Here is a 21,933-nt window from a genome sequence, read left to right as displayed (position 1 = left end):
TACCTCTTGGGAGCAGAATGACGTGACAGATATAAAGTGCCCAGCACAGTGCTTTAGATACAGCAATGCTTGTATCAGCTGTAATTAAAACTGGTTGGAGAGTGACTGAAGAATGTCAACCTAAGTGAGAGAGAAAGAGCCCTGGTTGGGAAATGTGAAAGAGTCTAAGTCAAAATCTAAAAAAAAAAAAAAAAGAGCAACCTTAGAATTTAGGAGATGCCAAGAGAGAGGAAACAGTCTAACCCAGTTTCCTGGGTGAGTTATAGGGCCAGGATTACCTTACAAGTACATTTTAGCTTCCCTACTATTTCAACACATCTCAGGGATCCAAGAATTCAGCATCGTTGCCTCAGCAGTTCTCACGGAGTAGGAAGAAGGTAAATGAACAGATGAGAAAGGAAGCTTCCTGCATTAGAATCACAGGAGGTCATGTTTGGAAGGAGCCCCGAAAGGTAATTTAGCCTGATTATCCATTTCCTGTTTCAGTTCCCACCAAGCTGTTGCCCAGTCTATGGCTGAATGCCATCTGTCACTGAAAGCTCATCACTTCCACGGATTTAACTGTGACAGGGCTGTTGTGTGTGGGCAGAGAAGTGTTTTAGACGTCAGCTGACTCAGATGTTTAGTGTCCAACATGCAGATGAAACAACCAGAGAATTTCAAACACGTTCTCCTGTTTGCAGCCACACTTACCGAAGCATCTACTGTGTCCTAGGCATCAGGCTAGGTGCTTGGAATAAAAATCTGAATGAGACATAGAGCCTACACTTCTGCTGAGTCCATAGTCCAGATAAGTGGCAGCCATGTGAACAATAATTATAATGCAATAAAGGCAAGGAGAGAAGAATGAATGGGTGGCTTGGGTAACAGAGAAAAGGGCCATTCACTCTATTGGAGCATGTTGGGGGACTTGTTAAGAAGATGATTTTTGATATGAGTCTCGATTATAGGCCATTAGTGTTTGTTGGATGAGCATATGGGTAAATGAATTGTATGTGTATGTGTGTGTGCGTGCATGTACTTCAGGACGTGCATGTGCTCTTGAAGGGTACGCGGCGGGTGCGTAGTATCTCACAGTCCCCAGGTTGGCTCCTACGCCGTCCCTTCTTTGCCAGGTGGCATCAGAAATATTATTTCTCACCTATGAATGTCAAATCGAAACAAGGGCAGTTCTTAGTGTTTTCTAATAAATAATATTGGTCTGCAAAGTCCTCTTTTTTTTTTATTTGTATGTATATTTATTTACATTTCAAGTTTTTATTTAAATTCTAGTTGGCGAATATATAGTGTAATATTGGTTTCAGGAGTAGAATTTAGTGATTCATCACTTGCGTGCAGCATCCGATGTTCATCACAGCAAGTGCCCTCCTTACTACCCATCATCCACCTCCCCTCCAGCAACCCTGTTTTTTCTCTATAGTTGTCTCTTGTAGTTTCACTCCCTTTCTTTTTTTTCCTTCCTTCCCCTATGTTCATCTGTTTGTTTCTTAAATTCCACAAATAAGTGAAATCATATGGTATTTGTCTTTCTCCGACTTACTTATTTTGCTTAGCATAATATACTCGAGCTTCATCCACATCATTGCAAATGGTAAGATTTCATTTTTGATGGCTGGATAACATTCCGTTGTGTATCTACACATCACATCTTCTTTATCCGTTCATCAGTGGATGGACATTGGGCTCTTTCCATAATTTGGCTATTATTGACAATGCTGCTATAAACATTGGGATATATGTGCTCCTTTGAATCGGTATTTTTGTATCCTTTGTAAATCCTTTGTAAATACCTAGTAGTGCAATTGCTGGGTTGTGGGGTAGTTCTATTTTTAACTTAAAAAAAAAGATTTATTTATTTTAGAGAGAGAGAGAAAGAGAGATGAGGGGAGAGGACAGGGGGAGAGGGAGACAGAGTCTTAAGCACACTCCCCACTGAGTACAGAACTTCATCTCATGACTCTGAGATCACCATCTGGGCTGAAACCGAAGAGTTGGCCACTCATCTGACTCTGCCACCCAGGTGCCCCTATTTTTTACTTTTTGAGAAACCTCCATACTGTTTCCCAGAGGTGGCTGCACCAGTTTGCATTCCCACCAACAGTGTATCAGGGTTCCCATTTCTCGGCATCCTTGCCAACATCTATTGTTTTCTGTGTTCTTCATTTTGGCCTGACCTGGTGTCATGTGATGTCTCATTGTAGTTTTGATTTGTATTTCCCTGATGCTGAGTGATGTGGAGCATCCTTTCATGTAGCTATTAGCCATCTGTATGTCTTCTTTGAAAGAATGTCTCTTCATGTCTTCTGCCCTGTCTTAACTGGATTATTCATTTTTTGGATGTTAAGTTTGATAAGTTCTTTATAGATTTTGGATACTAACCCTTTATCAGATATGTCATTTGCAAATATTTCCTCCCATTCTGTAGGTTGCCTTTTAGTTTTGTTCATTGTTTCCTTCACTGTGCAGAAGTTTTTTTTTATCTTGATGAGGTCCCAAAAGTTCATTTTTACTTTCGTTTCCCTTGCTTTTGATGATGTGTCTGGTAAGAAGTTGCTGTGGCCGAGGTCAGAGAGGTTGCTGCCTGTGTTCTCCTCTACGATTTTGATAGTTTCCTGTCTCATATTTCGGTCTTTGAATTTATTTTAGTGTATGGAGTAAGACAGTGGTCCAGTTTCATTTTTCTCCATGTGACTGCCTAGTTTTCCCACCACCATTTGATGAAGAGACTGTCTTTTTCCCATTGGATAGTCTTTCTTGGTTTGTTGAAGATGAATTGACCATATACTTGTGAGCCCATTTCTAGGTTTTCTGTTCTGTTCCATTGATATATGTGTCTATGGTTGTGCCAGTACCATGCTGTCCGTATAACTACGCTTTGAAATACAGCTTGAAGTCCATAATTGTGAGGCCTCCAACTTTGCTTTCCCTATCAAAACACTACCAGCATTTTTCACAGAGCTAGAACAAATAATTCTAAAATTTGTATAAGTTCACAGAAGACCGCAAAGAGCCAAAGCAATTTTGAAAAAGAAAAGCAAAGTTGGACGCATCAAAATTCAAAGTCCTCTTTAAACACATATCACATGTGAAAATAGAGATTTATAAAATGTAAAGTTGTTATTAGCACATAAACTCATTCTTCATTTTATAGAAGGATTTGTTTTCAGAATGTTTACAATTTCTCTTTGGTGCATTTGAAAGATAATTTGCCTTCATTTTTTTTTTTTTGCTGTACCTTGCTTTTTAAAGCAATGTATATCTCAATTTAGGTGGTATTGATCATAAAATAAGTATTTGAAATAATAGAGAAAATAATTTGTGTTTGGAATGTATGGATCAAAGAAGCAATTGGAAAAAATATACTGAATTTAAAAAATTCTAAGAATGTTGCTTCTGTTGAACCATCCGCCCATCTACCCATCCATCCATCTGTCAAACCCATTAACCCATCCAGTATTCTAACTCAAGAATTATTATTTTTTTCTGATATTGTAATGACAGTGAGTACAGCAAACTTAAAAATCATTGATTGAATGTGAAAAGTCTAAGATACTGTCTAGTTATTTCTGCATTTTTCTCAAAAAATAAAATTTGGATCACCCATACACTTACACCTGTTGTAAATCACCGGGTAGCACAACAGATTATTTCTTTTGGGTTCATTTTTAGGTAGGAATTTAACTTTTGATGAGTGTTATTCTCTAATATCTCAAATCTCTGTAAATTATTCTTTGATGTGCCTACAACTTGGACCTCAAATGTTTTGTAATGCATTGGATACATTTCACCAGGCTTACCTAAGGAAAACTTCTAAACATCTGAACCACTTATAAGGACATCTTTGGCCTTTTGGACATCAACTTGATATAAAACAACAGTTTGTTACAAAAGGTGTAAGTGAATTAGAAACAGATGGATTATATTTCTGTGAATAAATATAATTAAAGGCTTAAAAGCTTGCAGAAATATGCACTAAAACCAAATGGCTCCTAGAACAGTTTGTCTAGGAGCCACGACTAACCTTAATTAGGTTAGGATTCTCTTCCAAGTCAATCTCAAAGTGTCCTGTGGGTTGCTTCTATCTGTTTCCCACACGTTTGGTCAGTGTCTGTGACTAACTTGGAATCACCAGACAGTTAGATGACCTGGCACACACGTCAAAGGAAGTGTCCTTTAAGTCACTTCGTCGTGACTTCAACATACCCCCTATGGCAGTTACAAACCACCTTATCTTTTCTGCTGTAAATGATGCACTTGTTGCATCCAGTAATTGCTTCCGTTGCATCTCTGGAGCAGGCATTATTGAGTCACGCCCAGGGTTTGCTCAATTAGGATCCAATAAACTGAATTCTCAAGCAGATCTGATGTTTGAGATCCAGAAGAGGGCAGTAGGACACAGAGATTAAATCCCAGTCCACCAGACACTACAACAATGGCTGCTGACAAGTAGTCAGTGTTAAACCTAAAGCCTACTTTCCCTTTGGCATACCGTGACCAGCATGATGAGGTTAAGAAAAGAAACTAACCCTCCTGCACCCCTACTATGTGTCGAACACTAACTAGGTACTGTTCATCTGTGTTAAGTCATAACAGTCTTGAGATGTAGGTAACATAGTATTGCCATTTGTATTAATGAGAAAAATCCATGCTCAGAGAGCTTAAGCAACTTGCCTGAGGTCACACAGCAAGTGGTAAAACTAAAATTAAATTCCAGATCTGACCCCATGGTCTCTGTTCAGCTCTATCAGAATTTGATTACTGACCCCACTGCTCATAAACTTACTCACCTTGGTTGGGCAACTAATGAAACTGTTTAGAACTGCAGTTACTTCATATTTAAGGTAAGTCTAATGATGCCCTCTTAGCTTTTAAGTGCTAAGAATCAGTTTTTCCATGATCAGTTCTGTCCACGTGGGTAGGTTGTGTCTAGTGATAATGTTTTAAATTAGGATAAAGAATTATAGACAAATAAATCTAGCAGGGAAACTGGAGAGCTTATCTAACACTTTCATCTTAGAGATGATGAAAAGAAGGCCCAGGGTGTTTCAGTGACTTGTATACGAGCAGGAAGCTTGATAGTGACAGACACTAAAATTCAGAATTGGCAACTTTTTGTCCACCTCTCTTCTCTGTTCTCTCTGTATCATTTGCTAGGGATACAGCACACGGAGATTTTGATGATGATCATGCTGTTGAGAGGGGGTGAGGATAACAATAAATGTGCCTGAAGAAATTTGGAAGTTACTTCGTCCTATAAGGAACTTATTAGGAAGTCCTGTGTCCCTTGCTCCCTTCGTGAGGGAGGCCAACAGGTGGCTAAGACTCCATATAAGATTTGTCTAAGACTGCTGGTTGATAGGAGGATGGGAAGGACATTTAAGATGCTCACATTTAAGATGCTCTTCAAATAAATGTTAAAATGCAGACCCCAACCCTTGCTAACATCAGATTTATTGGTTTCTGTCCGATCTTACTGGTCTTGCTGAGGATCCATGATGGAGAAGCCAGCTACTTGGAAACAGTGGAGATTGATCTAATGTAGCAGTGCCTCCTTTGTGAAATTTTTGGGTTACCAACTGTATTTTTTATTATATTTCTTCTAGCTTCTCCCTTTTTGAGTTTGGTACAGTCCTTCTAGTTCCCAAGGTACATTTATAAGGAATTGGGTAAGAGGAAGAGAAAAGGGAGAAAGGAGAGAAAAAAAAAAAAAAGGAAGAAGAACAGAAGGGAGAAACGCATCAGCCTTCATCACCAAGAGGGGAAGAGGCCCAAGTACCTTGTCTATGTGTTTAAGGAATCCCCCAGGTTTCATTGGTCTGTGGACTTACAGACTGTAGCTAGGAAGGCTGATGGTCGGTTATACAGATGTAGAGATCTTCCTATTTAAAGAAATTGCAGCCAGAATTACTCGTTTCCCTAATTTACCCAAAGCTGGCTTTTTGTGTTAAAAATTGCTTGAAAATAGAGATTTCTAATAGTTTAAGTGATCTATTCCCCTGATCACCTTTGGGATACTTTCCCAGATCCCATTCATAGCTCTTATTTCATCAGATCCTTAGGGCTCTTCCTTCCCCTTGCAGTGCTGGAAAAACAACTTCTCAGGGGTCTGGAGAAAGGCAGCTGAGGTGGTGAACCCTGAACACACGTTCCAGGAGCTCTAGCATGGCTGTCCTGGAGGCTGACGGGAAGGACAGGTGGAGACCTGTGATGTTATTACTTCCAAACTCAGCACTTGAACATCTGTGCTGTTCATTGACCATTAGTCATGTAGTTCCTGTTCCAGTTTTCTGTTATCACTGGCCAAAGCATACATTTTATTTGCACTTTGTGATTTGATATCTTATCTGCATTTTCAGAATGCCCAATCTCAGCTCACCCTCATGATCTAAATGCAAGGTTATGATAATATTTATTGGTCATTTTGAATGACCCTCTGAACAGGACAAAACTTATGACTTCTATCCAGTCTAGAGAGAATGATTGGAAAGATGGGAAGGGAAATACAAAGAAATAGGGGGAAAAACCCCACCAGTGGGTTGGTAGTGTAACCTGGTATCTTTGGATGCAGAGCTTAGCATATTAACAAATGACAATATTGCCTGTGAAGTGCTGAAATAATTCCTGATATGTTGCCTGCTGAATGGCAGCAAAGTGTGATACAGCACTGCTAATGGTATGGGGTGTGAGAGATGATAGGTTCTGGAAGATGGGGCCTGCCCATTCTATGTTGTATGGAGGGCCTGTTGCCTCAGGATGCTATTATTTTATCATGATAGATGTTTGATGCAAGTTATAATAATTTCATCACCCACAGTATTCCTGGAAGACGGCTGATAGGATTCACAGACACACAGAGGGATGTGTGCGTGCAGTTTTAAAAAGCCCGTAGTTACCCACGGAGATATGATCATTTTATATGGAATAATTATAGAAAATAAAAGATAGTAAAATTTGAGAGTGAAATTATCACAATAAGAATTAAATGCTTGTATTGTGTGTGATAATAAATAAGGAGCTGATGCTCCTTAAAACATGGTCAGGGTTAACATGGTCAATAGTGTTTAATACAGGTTAGTGGGGTGTTGAGTTATGAGAAGAACAAAGGTCTGACTTTGCCATTTGTACAGTAGGTCCAATGATGGATATTCAGAATATCTTGTATCTCATCATTCTGTAATACCACTATCATTTTTATCATAAAAGAATTATGTTACTCCATATATGAAAAATGCATTCTTGAACCACTGTGAATTAGTTTTTAATGTACTGTGACCTTGGATTGCCCTGGGATATTAATGCTAAATGATTACTTCTGAATGCTTTTTGAATAGCTGCATAGTGCAATTAAATGTGCAATACATCATGGATGACATAGCTAAATGCCTCTTCTGGTCAAGGAACCCAAAGAGGTCTTGGGAATGATGGTAATTCTGCATTGCTGAGGATGGGAGAGAAAAGGATCTCTTGTTAGTAGTGAAATAAGTATAGACTGAAGTAGATGATAACCTTTTCCTGGGGTTACTCAATGGGAAATAAATTTTTGATTAAGAACCATAAAGGAAGATGATTTTTGATCACTGCCAAAGTAGTGTCCCATTATATCTGCCAAATGTGCAAAGTGAATAATTATCATTAGTCTTTCTGAGTGACAAGTTGCCAAATGGCATGTGTGTGCGTGTGTGTATGTGCGTGTGTGTGTGTGTGTGCGCGTGAATGTAGACGTATAGATAAAGGAATAGAGAATTTGGTTCACATTCTAGCCCTTTTTCTAGAACGTGCTTCTACTGAATTACCATTTGTTTCAGTGCGGAACCTCATAAATCTTGCACTTAATCAAATCTTTTTTTTTTTTTAATCAAATTATTGGGCCTGGGGAAAGGATGACAGATGAAAGGGTGGTATGGAAGAGCCAAGATCAGGTAGAGGGGCTTTTACCTACTGGTCAATGGTTTGCATCCAACTTTGTTGGCTGGTGGCTGTGGATGGTCACTGCCCTGCTGGTTGTGGGCTGGTGGCCAGAGTCCAGCTGTCAGCTGACTGCAGACTGTAGAGAGTCTGCAGAAAAGCCAGGCGTCCAGTGGGCCTCCCGGTGGGAACTGGGCTCAGCTCTCTGGGCAGATACTCTTTATCTTTAGGTGACAGGAGCTGTTCTGTGAAAAGGCTGCTGCAGACAGGCCCAGCACTAATGCTGTAGGGTGAGTGTTCTGGGGTTTCGGTCTTCAAGCTATCGACAAAGAGAAATTTTATTTAAGGCAGAGCTCACTAATTTCTCTTTAACTGGTGACATTTTAACAAGAAAGCATTAATATGGATTTTGGTTCTGTTTCATGGATATGAGCTGCAATGATGCAAGTCCATTTGACTTTAGAACTCAGCCCCAAGTGTGTCACCCTTACCAGGTCCAGCGTCCTGTGGCCTCTTGTGAGACCTGCTTGAGACGCTCAGTTGATACTGAAGTGCTCCAGTGACCCCTCACAGAGACCCCTGGGGGCTTTGTGGCCTCAGTGAGCCCAGAGATGGAAAGGGTTAGAGATCCCCATTCCCAACCTCCCACTCCCACCCCTACCATTGGAGCCCTTGCTTCCTCTCTGGAGAATGTGACCCTGTATTTTAAATGCTGGTGTTTTGGGGTATGAGCTCCAGCCTGGATGTAGCACCTTTTTTTTTTTTTCTCCTAGAATGATACTGATATAAATTAAATGTACATATCTTAGTGCCTACATCTCAACTGACTGACTTCGGGTGAGCCTTCCAGGATGCTTCGGTGCATATACATGCAGAGCTGCTCTTCTTGAGTTTGGCATTCTGCTCGTGTTCATTCATCGAGATCTGCATTTTGTGATTATTTATTTGTTGATATATTTATCGTGCGGGCTGCCAGTTTCCGCGAGGCAGGGACTTAGCGCTTTGCTCTTCTTCTGTAGTCTGCACCTAGCACAGTGCCTTCGACATAATGGGGAGTCAATAAACATTTATGGGAGGGAACACGTTTGTCAGGGACACGTTTACACGTGTGAATGGAGACAGGGGCCTGGAAAGAGGAAGAGCGTAGGAGAATAATTTTATAACCAATCAAGGTATGAGTTTTAATTACAAAAGCTCCACTATGAAGGCAAGAACTTCAAAGCCCTTCACTGGGGCAGAGTGGAATTAGAAAAGCTTTGGTGCTTCCCTGCTGGCTTTGCGGCTCACCAGCTCTGAGCTAATTTCCTCCTTAAATGAGAGGAAATTGAGAATCTCTGTTTTCTTCCGCCAACAGGCCCTGTCTCAGTTCAGATCCTCTCTGTTCCTCACCTGGACTGTAGAAAGGGCCTCCCAACTCACTTCGCTGTTCCAAGAGCCGCCGGCCCCTCTCACATCCTTCCCTCTTGGAGCTGCCGGGGCAATCTTGCCCAAATGCAGACCTGACCAGGCCTCTTCCTTCTCTGTTACCCCACCCCCCTGTCCCACTCTCTGTCCAAACAGGGCAGCTCTCGGGAAGCCAAGCCCCACTGCTCTGCACCTTTGCAAGTTGTGGTTCCTCCTTCCCTTTGGCTGGTTAACACTGAGCTCGGTTGAGGAAGTGTTTCCTGATGCCACTCCCCCGCCCTCCCACGGCTGGGTCCCATCGATCCCTCTCTTTCGTGTGCCCTTTGGTAGCCCAGAGTGCCCAGTAAGCCCATGGTTATTGAGCAGCTCTGGTCCCAGCCTTCATGAGATGCTGAGAAGCTGCAGGGGCTCTTCTTCCGTCTCTGAGTCTCGTGTAACCTGCTCGTGGTAGATGTCCAACGAAGGTATGTTGAGTGAGTGAGTGAGTGGCCTAGTCACGGCCTGGCAACGCCTCGGCTTGTCCTCCATGGGTCAGATGCGAAGAAGAGAATGAGGGGGGGATAGTTGGTTTGCTCAGGTCAGCTGATTAGTCAGTTATCAGATCTCTGTCTCACTCAGTGCCGCATGGAAAGCAAAGTCAAGCAAAACAAAATGAAAAGCCACTGGAAAAAAGGAGAAAATGTTTTGGCTGGACGGCCGCTGATGTGGTCTAGGCATAGAGCTTTCCTTCCTTTGAAATCCTGTATTTCTCTCCTGGAGCTGGCCTGATACTGTGATTCTGTACGCTCTCGTCTTAGGTCGTTGTTTCAGTCAACTTACGTGAGTTCTACTGCGGGAACGAACAATCTCCGCATGGCACTGGCTTACCACAGCCAAGGTGGCCTACTGGTGGCGCCTTGTTGCTGCATTTCCATCACGAGTCAGCTAGGGCTCTGCCCCTTATCGGGGCCCAGGCTCATGGAGAGAGCAGCCCCCATTTCTCTCTGGGATAGTGCTGGGCTCACAGCAAAGGAAAAGGGGACATGGTTGGCAAAGTACACATCTGGCCTTGGAAAAAAATTGAGACATAATTGACATACAGCGTTATAATAGTTTCAAGTGTAAACATGATTTGAAATGTGCGTGTATTTAGTGAAATGATCACTACAGTAAGTCTGATTAGCATCTATCACCACACATCCTTAAAACATCTTTTCCTTGTGATGAGAACTTTCAACCATACAATGCAGCATCACCGTCTGTAGTCATCAAGCTACATGTTACGTCTCCAGGGCTGCTTTATTTTGTGATTGGGAAGTTTGTGTGTTTCGGCCACCTTCCCCCATTTTGCTGCCCATCCTCTAGCCCTTACCTCCGGTGACCGCCAACATTCTGGTCCCTGTGTCTATCAGTTCACTTTGGTTGGTTTGTCTTTCAAGATTCCGCATGTGCATGTGATCATGTTTGGCCTTAATGCTTCTGCCTAGAGTTGTTGCTTCTATCTGTATTCCCTCAGCCAAAGCAGTGCCAAGGGCAGCTAATTCTACTCCCACGGGAGGGAGGGGCAGCACATAGTGCGGACGATAACGTAGCCTAGGACATCCCCACCCAGCACTGTAGACTCCTGGAGGGCAGCAACGGTGGTGTTCTCTGACTCACAGCCCTGCAACCTGGCCAAAGCACCTGACTTATTTTCTTGGAGATAGAGAGCAGGGGTGGCTTGCTTCAGGAGTAACCTAAGACTTATTTGGACCATTACTCTTCTCTGTCATCAGTTACGTTTCAGTTTGTGTGATACTAATTGTTTAAAAGTCCTTCTTTTTCTTTTCCTTTTTTTGGCTGGGTACAGTATACTTCATTGATGGTACATGACAAGGTAGGGCTCCCCAAGCCCCTCCCCTTCCTCAGGGTCTGGGATGTAAATTAGAGGTCAGGAGATTCTCAGTGTGTTGGAGGATTAAGTTGGGGCAGGGACTCCCCAGCAGCTGAGGGCCTCTCTCTTCCTCTTGTTCTTGCTGGGGCTGGTGGTCCAGGAGGCTCTTACTCCTCGGAGGCCATGTGGACCATGAGGTCCATCACCTGGTTGCTGGAGCCGAATTCATTGTCATACCAGGAAATGAGCTTGACAAAGTGGTCAGTGAGGGCAATGCCAGCCCCGGCGTCGAAGGTGGAAGAGTGGGTGTCACTGTTAAAGTCGCAGGAGACAACCTGGTCCTCAGTGTAGCCCAGGATGCCCTTGAGGGGGCCCTCCGATGCCTGCTTCACCACCTTCTTGATGTTGTCATATTTGGCAGCTTTCTCCAGGCGGCAGGTCAGATCCACAACTGACACGTTGGGGGTGGGGACACGGAAAGCCATGCCAGTGAGCTTCCCGTTCAGCTCCAGGATGACCTTGCCCACAGCCTTGGCAGTGCCAGTGGAACCAGGGATGATGTTCTGGGCAGCCAGCCCCTCAGCCATCATGCCACAGCTTCCCAGAGGGGCCGTCCACCTTCTTCTGGGTGGCAGTGATGGCATGGACGGTGGTCATGAGGCCCTCCACGATGCCGAAGTGGTCATGGATGACTTTGGCCAGAGGAGCCAAGCAGCTGGTGGTGCAGGAGGCATTGCTGACAATCTTGAGGGAGTTGTCATACTTCTCGTGGTTCACACCCATCACAAACATGGGGGCATCAGCAGAAGGAACAGAGATGATGACCCCAGCCTTCTCCATGGTAGTGAAGACCCCAGTGGACTCCACAACATACTCAGCACCATCATCACCCTATTATCAACATCAGTTGGCGGGATCTTGCTCCTGGAAGATGGAGATGGACTTCCCATTGATGATAAGTTTCCCATTCTCAGTCTTGGACCGTGCTGTGGAATTTGCCGTGGGTAGAATCCTACTGGAACATGTACACCATGTAGTTGAGGTCAATGAAGGGGTCATTGATGGTGACAATATCCACTCTGCCGGAGTTAAAAGCAGCCCTGGTGACCAGGCATCCAATACGGCCAAATCCGTTCACTCCGACCTTCACCACTGAGTCTCGGGGACACGACTGACACTGCACCGGAAGATGAGGCTGTCTGTCGAACGGGGAGGAGCAGAGAGACAAGTCCTTATTTTTCTAACTCAATATTTAGTGCCTGATATTAATTGGAATGTGTTAATAGGTTACTTGCAGCACAACTCTAGTCAACAGAGGTGTGTCCAGTTTCCCCTGCTAATCCCCACCAGGTGCTTGATGCTAGCTCTCCTCTTCTTCCTCCGTAGCCCATCCCATAGCTTTCCTTGAGGCCCTCTGCTGTCTGGCACCAGGTGATGCTACCCTAACCCTAACCCTAACCCTGCACATCTAGCCACTCTGAGCCTTTCCCTATGTGTGTTCCCTGCTTTTTCCACCTTAGAATCTTTACTCTGGTTGTTCCCTCCGCCTGGCATTGACCCCTTGTCCCATCAGCACAAATTCAGTTCCTTCTGAAACCAGTCCTCGCCCCCTGGGCTAAGTGCTGCTTCCCTCAGGAAGTCTTCCCTATCGCTGAGGGGGTATAATCCACACTCTCGTGCCACACCCTTTATTTTCTTCCTCTGGCGACTACTCTGTTTTATCCTGTCAAAGAGGCTAGGGCCGCGAGTTTTGTAGAGTTAGAATTGGAACTAAGGCTCTGCCACCGAACTACTTCTCAAAACTTGGGTGAATTTCCCATGCTCTGAGTCTCAACCACCTCATTTGTAGGTAGAGGGTAATAATAACTGTCTCACAGGACATATTTGATAAGTTATGTAAAGTGATGTATCAGCATCCTTGACATACAGGAAGCGCCCAGTAAATGAAAAGCCATTACCTGATATTACTGGGTAGGATTTCTTTACTTCACCCTTCTATCTGTCTCAGTGACATTGCGCAGAGTAAAATGAAGATGTTTGTTGAGTGACTTAGTGGATAATGCAATGATGCTAGAAAATGACTGTGAGGCTCACCTCTCAACGTAATTAGTGAAGCTAGACTGAGTCTTACTTCTTTTCCCCGATACTGAGTTTGTTTAGATTTTTAATGACTTAGGTCCAGGGGTAGCTGTCCCAAATCCAGTGATAGGGCTGGGAGAGATGGAAACTATTACAAAAATGCTTGGAAGGTGTTCCCTGGTAGAGGATCAACGAAAGCAGAACAAAAAGTCCTCCGAACATATTTGTGTGTGTGTTTTTAAAAATATTTTCTTTATTTATTCATGAGAGACACAGAGAGAGAGGCAGAGACATAGGCAGAGGGAGAAGCAGGCTCCATGCAGGGAGCCCGATGCAGGACTCGATCCCAGGACTCCAGGATCATGCCCTGAGCCAAAGGCAGACGTGCAACTGCTGAGCCACCCAGGTGTCCCTGAACATATTTGTAATAAAAAATTACTGTCCAGAGACCCAGACAAAACCGTTTTATGTGTCATCCCCATAGTTTATTAAAAGTACCTTATTTCTTCTTCCTCGCATTATGGCAGACTGGATAAACGGCTATTTTAAAAATTGGGTCTAAAGTTTGCACTGTACGTCCTTGACATACTGCAAATATTTATTGAATGGTAAGTGACAACTACATAGCGATTAGTTACCTGATCAAGATGATGCTGTTTGGAAAAACCACAAGCTACATATTTCAGAAATCTTGTAATAATTTAATGTTTTCAAATTAATGCAATTTCTCTTCATAAATAACATCACAGTTCATTTTAAAGCGCTACATTTATTTAAGTCACTCTCAAAAAGTGACTTTTAAATCAAGCCCGATGTTACTCCTTTTTTTAAATAGGCGAGGTAGTCAAATTTTCGGATTATTGTCCCCCAGGAAGGGCAGCTGTCGGAAACTTCCTAAGTGCCGGTGACGGAGGAGTCCGGGTCCTGATGAAGCCAAGCCAGAGTTGGGGGGGTCAGACCCCTGGTGTGTCCTCAGTACAGAGATACCTTCATCTTGGGGAAGACTTTGCAGTGAATCAAACTTGTGTTGCCACCGTAAGAGATGATCACTAGAGTAGGGACTTACTGCAGCACAGGTATATGCTCTCGTACTTCTGAAAAGGAGTCTGAAGGGGCTGAAATCAAGGTGCCCCCTGGGTTAGGTCCTTCCTGGAGGCTCCGTGGGAGACTCTGCGTCTTGCTTCTTCCAATGCTAGAGGCTGCTGACGTTCCTCGGCTCCTTCCTGCCTCCGTGGTCACGTTGCCTTCTCCTCTACTGTCTTCAAGACTTTCCTCTATTTACTCCCTATTATGAAGACTTTTGTGATTACATTTAGGGCCTGTCCAGATCATCCAGGATAGTCTCCCTGTCTCAAGAATTCTTATACTAATCACATCTATAAAGTCCCTTTGCCGTATATATTGCATCATTCACAGGTTCTGGGGACTGGGACACAGGCATCTCGGGGTGTCATTATTCAGCCTACCGTGACTGGCTTTTCCAAAGCATTTCCAGAATCTACAGTATCGTATTGACTTTTTAAAAACAGAGAATAAAGTACTGGCTTTCCCCGAAGGGAAAAGGAAGGCATTTCAGAAGACCATAGATCACGGAATGGGGGAGTAGGTTGGGAAGGTTCTGATTTTGCCTAAAACTTGGCTTATGCAGTTTGGTTATCAACACCACAGTCTGTCCTTGTCGTTGTGCGAGTTTGTGTTTGTTTCTATACCCGAATGCAAGTGATGAAAACCCATTGATATGATTTTGAAGAATGAGAACCGTCATAGGACTCACTTCATCTTGCACAAAATAGAGGTGTATGCACTTAATGGTGTGTCGAGTATTTACCTAATCCTCCCACCATACATACCACCTGTGGTCACTACATCACTACGTAATCCTCGGGATTTAGGGTCACACTGCAAACCTAATGAATTACTATTCAAAGTGGAATTGATTCTAAATCTGCTTGAAATTGGAAATGGAAAAATTCATCTCCAGCTTCTCCAATTATTGTATCTTTCTTTATAACTCTGGGTAGAGAACAGTTTAAACCTTAATTCTGATGGTCCTTAATTTTATGAGTTTCATTAAAGCCCCTGAGAGTCATTTAATTTTATGGAGTTCAATGCTAATATCAAAATGCGTTCTTTCTAGAATAGATTTTTACCTTGTATTATAGGGATTGAGCTTCCATTTTTAACACATATGTTCTTAGTGCTTATGCTAATTTCACTACTTATCTTTAAAATTGGCATATCATTGTTATTGTTATTATTATTATTGTGTATTGACCAAGTTGAATGCTTCATTCTCAAGGGATTGCTGTCAGAGTTATATAATACAAGAACAATGGGTGAATGTTGTTCATTTTAAATGTGAAATTATAAATCAATTACAGTGGTGGCTAAAACCCCTTCATGACATGCCACAATTTACTTCCAATGACATTTAAACCTATCTCACATGCTGAACAATCTGTAATAAATTATGATTTTTTTTTTTTTTTTTGCTTCTGAAATGAAGCTATAATTATGACAGTTGAATTCTTGTTCTGGGAAATAAGGTGGCATTTAATTCCTTGAGAACAAATGACACTCACAAAAGAACAGTTAATTATTCTCAGCTGCAAAGGAAGGGAGGAGGGGAAAGAAAAATTATGAAAAAGAACATGGTAGCACTTTATGTGAAGTATCTATTAACTAATCCTTAACTAAAGCTGAACTACAATTGAACTTCTGGGGCTGCCCCTGAGCCCAGGCAACACTTTTCATTATTTCAATTCTCAATAAAACCCAAACAGAAGGAATTAGCAACCTGAACATTGCTCTATTCCTTGCACATGATAATACAAATGTCCCCCCCCCCCAACTGCCCCCATCAGCCTTGCTTCCAAGAACGTAGATCTACACTGTAGCCCAGTTAAAGCTGACTCAGGGGGGTAGCATGCTGTTAGTTTTCCACTACAGCTGTCCTAATAAAGGTCTTTAACTGCTATCATCATTCGATCAATATTGCAAATGAAGAGAAAGGAAGGCATCGCACCCCCAGAATTTTTTATGTTGTTGTTTGTTTCTAGTTTAAACAGCAAAGATACTTCTACTGGCTTTTCTCCGACGGCCCTTTCCTGTTCATTCTGGCAAGGAGCCCCAGTGCAATTGCATATGCCAGCAAACGCGAGGCCACTCTTCAGAGCTAGTCCTGACACCATCAGCTGTGATGTTAGCAGCCTGCTATTAGAGACGCCTCTTTCTTTGACTTCCCTTTCTTCCTTGGGAGGAATAGATACTCCAGAGAAGGGCCCTGCTGAGTGGAATTCCCCATTTTGACTGCAATTAGGGATTGTGACTTGATTGATTTGGGGGCTCTCTGAAATGTAGCAGGATCAACACAGTTGCACACAAAACAAGGCATAATCCACTGGGTTAAATTAACGTTAAATCAGAGATGATTGGATTAATTGCTATTACATTTTATCTTCTGTGCACATGTGCTGTTGGCAGGCTTTCAGAGCCTTTTTAAAATTAGCTTAGAACTGGATGGAAATGGTACAGGTGCAAATGATTTGTGCACTGGGTCTTTCAAGTACACAGTGGGCTCGTAAGAAGGTGCACTTTTTTTTTTTTTCCAAATCATATTTTGGATGTGATTTACGAAAACTGCACCGAGACTAAACTTGGCATCGCAATATAGAAGCTATAGATGTGTTAAACGGCAAAAGGACCCCGTTGGCTAGAAGATGACTTGGAAAGTGGATCTCCTTTGTATTGTGGCCTTGGCACTGTCTCCCTGTTCAGTTTGCTTCCTTGACATGCTTTTTGGCCCTCACAGGAGTCTGGAGGGTTCTGGAGTTTGGGGCAGCCGAGCACTTAGTGTGACATCTGCTACCCCAGAATATATTCTTCAAAAGCCACATCCCTTCCACAGATTTTATAGGTAAAATGTTGACACGATGGTTGTTAACAGGACGAATCTGGGTAGCAGAAATAGTGTGGAATATGCAACTGAAATATGGAATGATCAGCTGAGGGGCACAGAGTAAAGATAATCAAAGGCTAGTATCCTTTTATGTGCTCATTTGCCCACCAGCCGGCGGCCTAGGTTCACTGCCAGGCTGACAGTGTGAAAACCTGCTAAACCACTTGGAAGAAAGCGTTAGGTTTTTATGTTTTAGGAAATGGGTTGAATCAACAGCTCCTTTTTAAGACCGCTGTGTGCACAGCACTATACGCAGGCACCGTAGAGGAGACGCAAGCCCACCGTTCTGGGGCTGACCATATTTTGGATCGATGCAAACACTTGGGTGAGAGCATGGGATCTTCTCATCCTTGACCCATTGATCTTTGCCATCAATACCGGGCCCAGGAGAGCAAGCCATGACTTGGCAACAGGATTTCCCCCTCCTGGGCAGTCTTCCTTCCGCAGGTCTTTTGCATCCCATGCCTCTGCCTCTGTCTTATGTCCCTGACCTGAGTGTCTTGGTGTCTTCTGTGGCTTCGTCACCCTTGCCTCTACTCTAGGCCGTGTCAGTTCCCAAAAGAAGGGGTGTTATGATATATACAAATGTCCAAATGCACCAGTTGGGAATTGGATTCATATGAAATCATTTCAATTTATTGAAATTATTTCAATTATTTACATATAAGTATGTATGTATGTATCACCTTTTAATTTACTCTTTTGAAAAGGTAACATATATGTGATTAAGTTCACATGATGCCAATAGCTACCCTGAAAAGAAAGTTTCTTTCCCGTCCATGACTGTTAGAGTTCCAATTCCCCATTTCAGAGACAACCACTGTTGTCTGGGTTTTATATTTTAGTTGTTTTTCTAGAAATATTATATACGTATGTAAGTACCTATACATGTGTGCTCTATCTTATTTTTACAATGAAATGACAGCATCTCTGCACTCTTCTATATTTCCTGCTTACTATTTGCTTAAATATATGGTGGAGATTGTTCCCTCTTAGTACACATAGAGATGCCTTATTCTTTTTAAAATTTCCATCGTGTTCCTGGATGTGCTGTAATTTATTGAGCCAGTCCTCTACTGATGAGCAGTTAAGCTGCTTTTCCATCTTCCGCTTTCATAAATAGTGCTTGAACCTAATTTTTAATATGCATTATATCTAGAGAGCAAAATTCCTAGAAATAAAATTTTATGGATATTATTACATAATTTCTATTTCTTTTTGCATGAAGAAAACACACTTCAGAAAGGGGCGCAAAAGCACATGTGCAGCTCAGTGAGTCATTGCCAGTGGAACACCATATAATCACGGCTGAGGTCAAGGAAGACTATTGCCGACACCGAGAGAGCCTCTTCCTGGCTGCTTCTGTTTCTTATCTGTTTCCTTCTTTCACTTCCTTTTTATACTATAGTTTTTCTTGCTTTTGAACTTTGCATAATTGATTTACACAGTGCTAGAGAGTGGATATTTGTGTTCCCTCCAAATTCATATTTTGACATCTGACTTCCAATGTGACGGTGTTAGAAGGTGGGGCCTCTAGGAAGTTATGAGATCATGAGGGTGGCGTCCTCACGAGGGGATTAGTGCCTTTATAGAAGAGACCTTGGGGAGCTCCCTCACCCCATATCCATATGAATATACTTTTATTTTCTCTGAAAAGTTTGTGTAGAATATATTTTGATTAATAGTTCTTTCTCAGATGTATCTTTTGCAAGTAGTTTCTTCCAATCCGTGGCTTGTCTTCTAATTCTCTTGAGTTGTCTTTTGCAGAGCACTAGTTTTAAATTTTAATGAACTCCAGCTTATCAATCATTTCTTTCATGGGCCATGCATTTGGTGTTGTATCAAAAAAGGCATCATCATACTCAAGGTCATATCGGTTTTCTTCCATGTTATCTTCTAGGAGTTTTATAGTTTCACATTTTACGTTTTGGTCTGTGATCCATTTTAAGTTAATTTTTGTGAAGAAAGTAAGGTCTGTGGATATAGGGTTTTGTTTTGTTTTGTTTTGTTTTCCATGTAGATGTCTAGTTGTTCCACCATTTGTTGAAGAGACTGTCTTTGCTCCTTTGTCAAAAATCAGTTGACTATATTCATGCGAGTTCTTTTCCTGAGGTCTCTATTCTGTTTCATTGATCTATTTTTGTATTCTTGTAATATTTTACTATCTTGATGACGATAGCTTTATGGTAAGTCTTGAAATTGGATAGCATCAGTCCACCAACTTTGTTTCTTCTTCAATATTGTGTTGGTTAGGGATCCCTGGGTGGCTCAACGGTTTAGTGCCTGCCTTTGGCCCAGGAAGTGATCCTGGAGTCCTGGGATCGAGTCCCACGTTGGGCTCCCTGCATGGAGTCTGCTTCTCCCTCTGCCTGTGTCTCTGCCTCTCTCTCTCTCTCTCTCTCATGAATAAATAAATAAAATCTTTAAAAAAATATATTGTGTTGGTTATTCTGAGTTTTTGTCTTTTCATATAAATTTTGGAACCAGTTTGTCAATATCCATAAAATACTTGCTGGGATTTTGATTGGGAGTTGACTCTATAGATCAAGTTATGAAGAAGTGACATTTCTGACAATATTGAGTTTTCTTATCAATGAACTGGAATATCTCTCCATTTATTTAGTTCTTCCTCATATAGATGTATATATTTTGTCAGATTTATACATAGGTATTTATTTAATTTTGGGGGAGGTGCTAACACAAATATTGTTATGTTTTTAATTTCAAATTCCACATGCTCATTACTGGTATATTGGAAAGCAATTGATGTTTTTATATTAACATTGTGTCCTGAAACCTTACTCTAATCTCTAATCACTTACTTGTTTTAGGAGGTTTTATTTTTTTTCTTTTTTTGTCAATTCTTTGACACTTTTTACATAGACAATCATGCCATCTGTGAACCAGGAGAGTTTTATATCTTCCTTCCCAATCTACGTACATTTTATTTCATTTTCTTCCCTTATCACATTAGCAAGGATTCCCAGTACAATGTTGAAAAGGAGTGGTATTTCATTATATTTTCAATAATATCTTCTTAAGATCTTTTTTTTTGCAATATTATCTTATAATCTCTTTAATGTTTTGGTATGTTATTTATATCTTTTCTCTTTTTTTCTTAGTCTGTCTTTGGAGAATGTTATCAAATGTTTTGATTTTTATAATGAAACAATTTTGGTGTTGTCGATCCTCTTTATTATATATTTGTTTTCTATTTTCTTAATTTCTATTCTTATCTTTTAAGTTCCTTTTACTATATTTAGGTTTATTTTACTGTTTTATCACTAACTTAGTGAGATGAATGTTTAGCTTATCGACTTTGTATTTTCTTCTTTTGTAATGAATACTGTACATTTCCCTCTGAGAATGGGCCTAGCCGCATCTCACAGTAGTTTACCATCAGTTAATCAAGTAATAAGTATACTTATTATAAGTATTATTATACTTATTATTAATTCACACAGATATAGAGATTTTCTAATTTTGTTGTTGATGATTTCAAGCTTAATAGAATTATGTCATAGAACATATTTTGATCATTTTAATCCTATGCAATTTGTTGAGTTTTTTTTGTTGGCTCAGCATTCGATAAATTTTTATCAATGTATGGTATGTGGCTTAGAAGTTAGATTTTGTGGTTGCTGGTTACTGTTATTTACAAGTCAATTACTTAAAGTCAATTAATCATGTTGTTCAGATCTTCAGAGTATTTACTGATCTTTTTTACTTCTACCATTTACTGAGAAGATTGTGATTGTTTCCCACTATGATTATTGGCTTTTCTGTTTCACCTTGTAGTTCTGTTTTCTTTCTATATTTTGAGGTTATGATATTAGGTAAATACAAATTAAGAATAGTTAAAGGGACACCTGGATGGCTTGGTGGTTGAGGGTCTGCCTTCAGCTCAAGTTGTGATCCCCGGGGTCCTGGGATTGAGTTCCGCATCAGGCTCCCCGCAGGGAACCTGCTTCTCCCTCTGCCTATGCCTCTGCCTTTCTCTCTGTGTCTCTCATGAATAAATAAATAAAATCTTTAAAAAGGAGACTGGTTTAACCATTTCATTGACCCTTTCATATATTTCCCACCCAGTCTCCAGTTATGTGTTTTATTTACTTTGATATTAGTATAATTTAATCAGCCTTTTTGTTTTATGATTGCATGTTGTACCTTTTCCATTCCTTTATTTGCAACTTTTTTCTTATTTTGTGATGTATTACTTATAATCATCATACAGCAAATTTTACAAGTTCCATATGACCATTTTTGTCCTTTAATAGGATTATGTTATATAATCGCTGATACATTTGTGTTTAAATTTCCCATTTTATATCTGTTTTCAATTTACCTAACTTTCTTTATGCTCCTATTTTTTTTCTTTCTTGCCTTGTGTTTTGCTACGTTATTTTTTAATAATGCATTCTTGCCCCTCTTCCCCCATCATATCACCTTGGTAGCTGTATCTATTCTTTCAGTGCTTATCCTGAAGCATACAATATTTATCCTTAAATTATCAAAGACTCATATTGTTTGATTCTTTTTATCCATTTTCTTGATATGAGAGAGATCTTAAAATACTTTAAGTCCATTTACTCCTCTGTCAACATTTATACTATTTTTTGCCTTGTATCTCAATTCTTGTGCACTACTGTTTTGCTTTACTGTGTTCCATGTTTGTTATTTTCTTCCTTTTTTTTTCACTTTCAAAAACAGAAAAAGAGACCCCCTCTTTACAAAA

Source organism: Canis lupus, chromosome 29, assembly GCF_011100685.1.
Source record: "Canis lupus familiaris isolate Mischka breed German Shepherd chromosome 29, alternate assembly UU_Cfam_GSD_1.0, whole genome shotgun sequence".
Lineage (NCBI taxonomy): Eukaryota > Metazoa > Chordata > Mammalia > Carnivora > Canidae > Canis > Canis lupus.
This window is presented reverse-complemented; position numbering follows the sequence as displayed.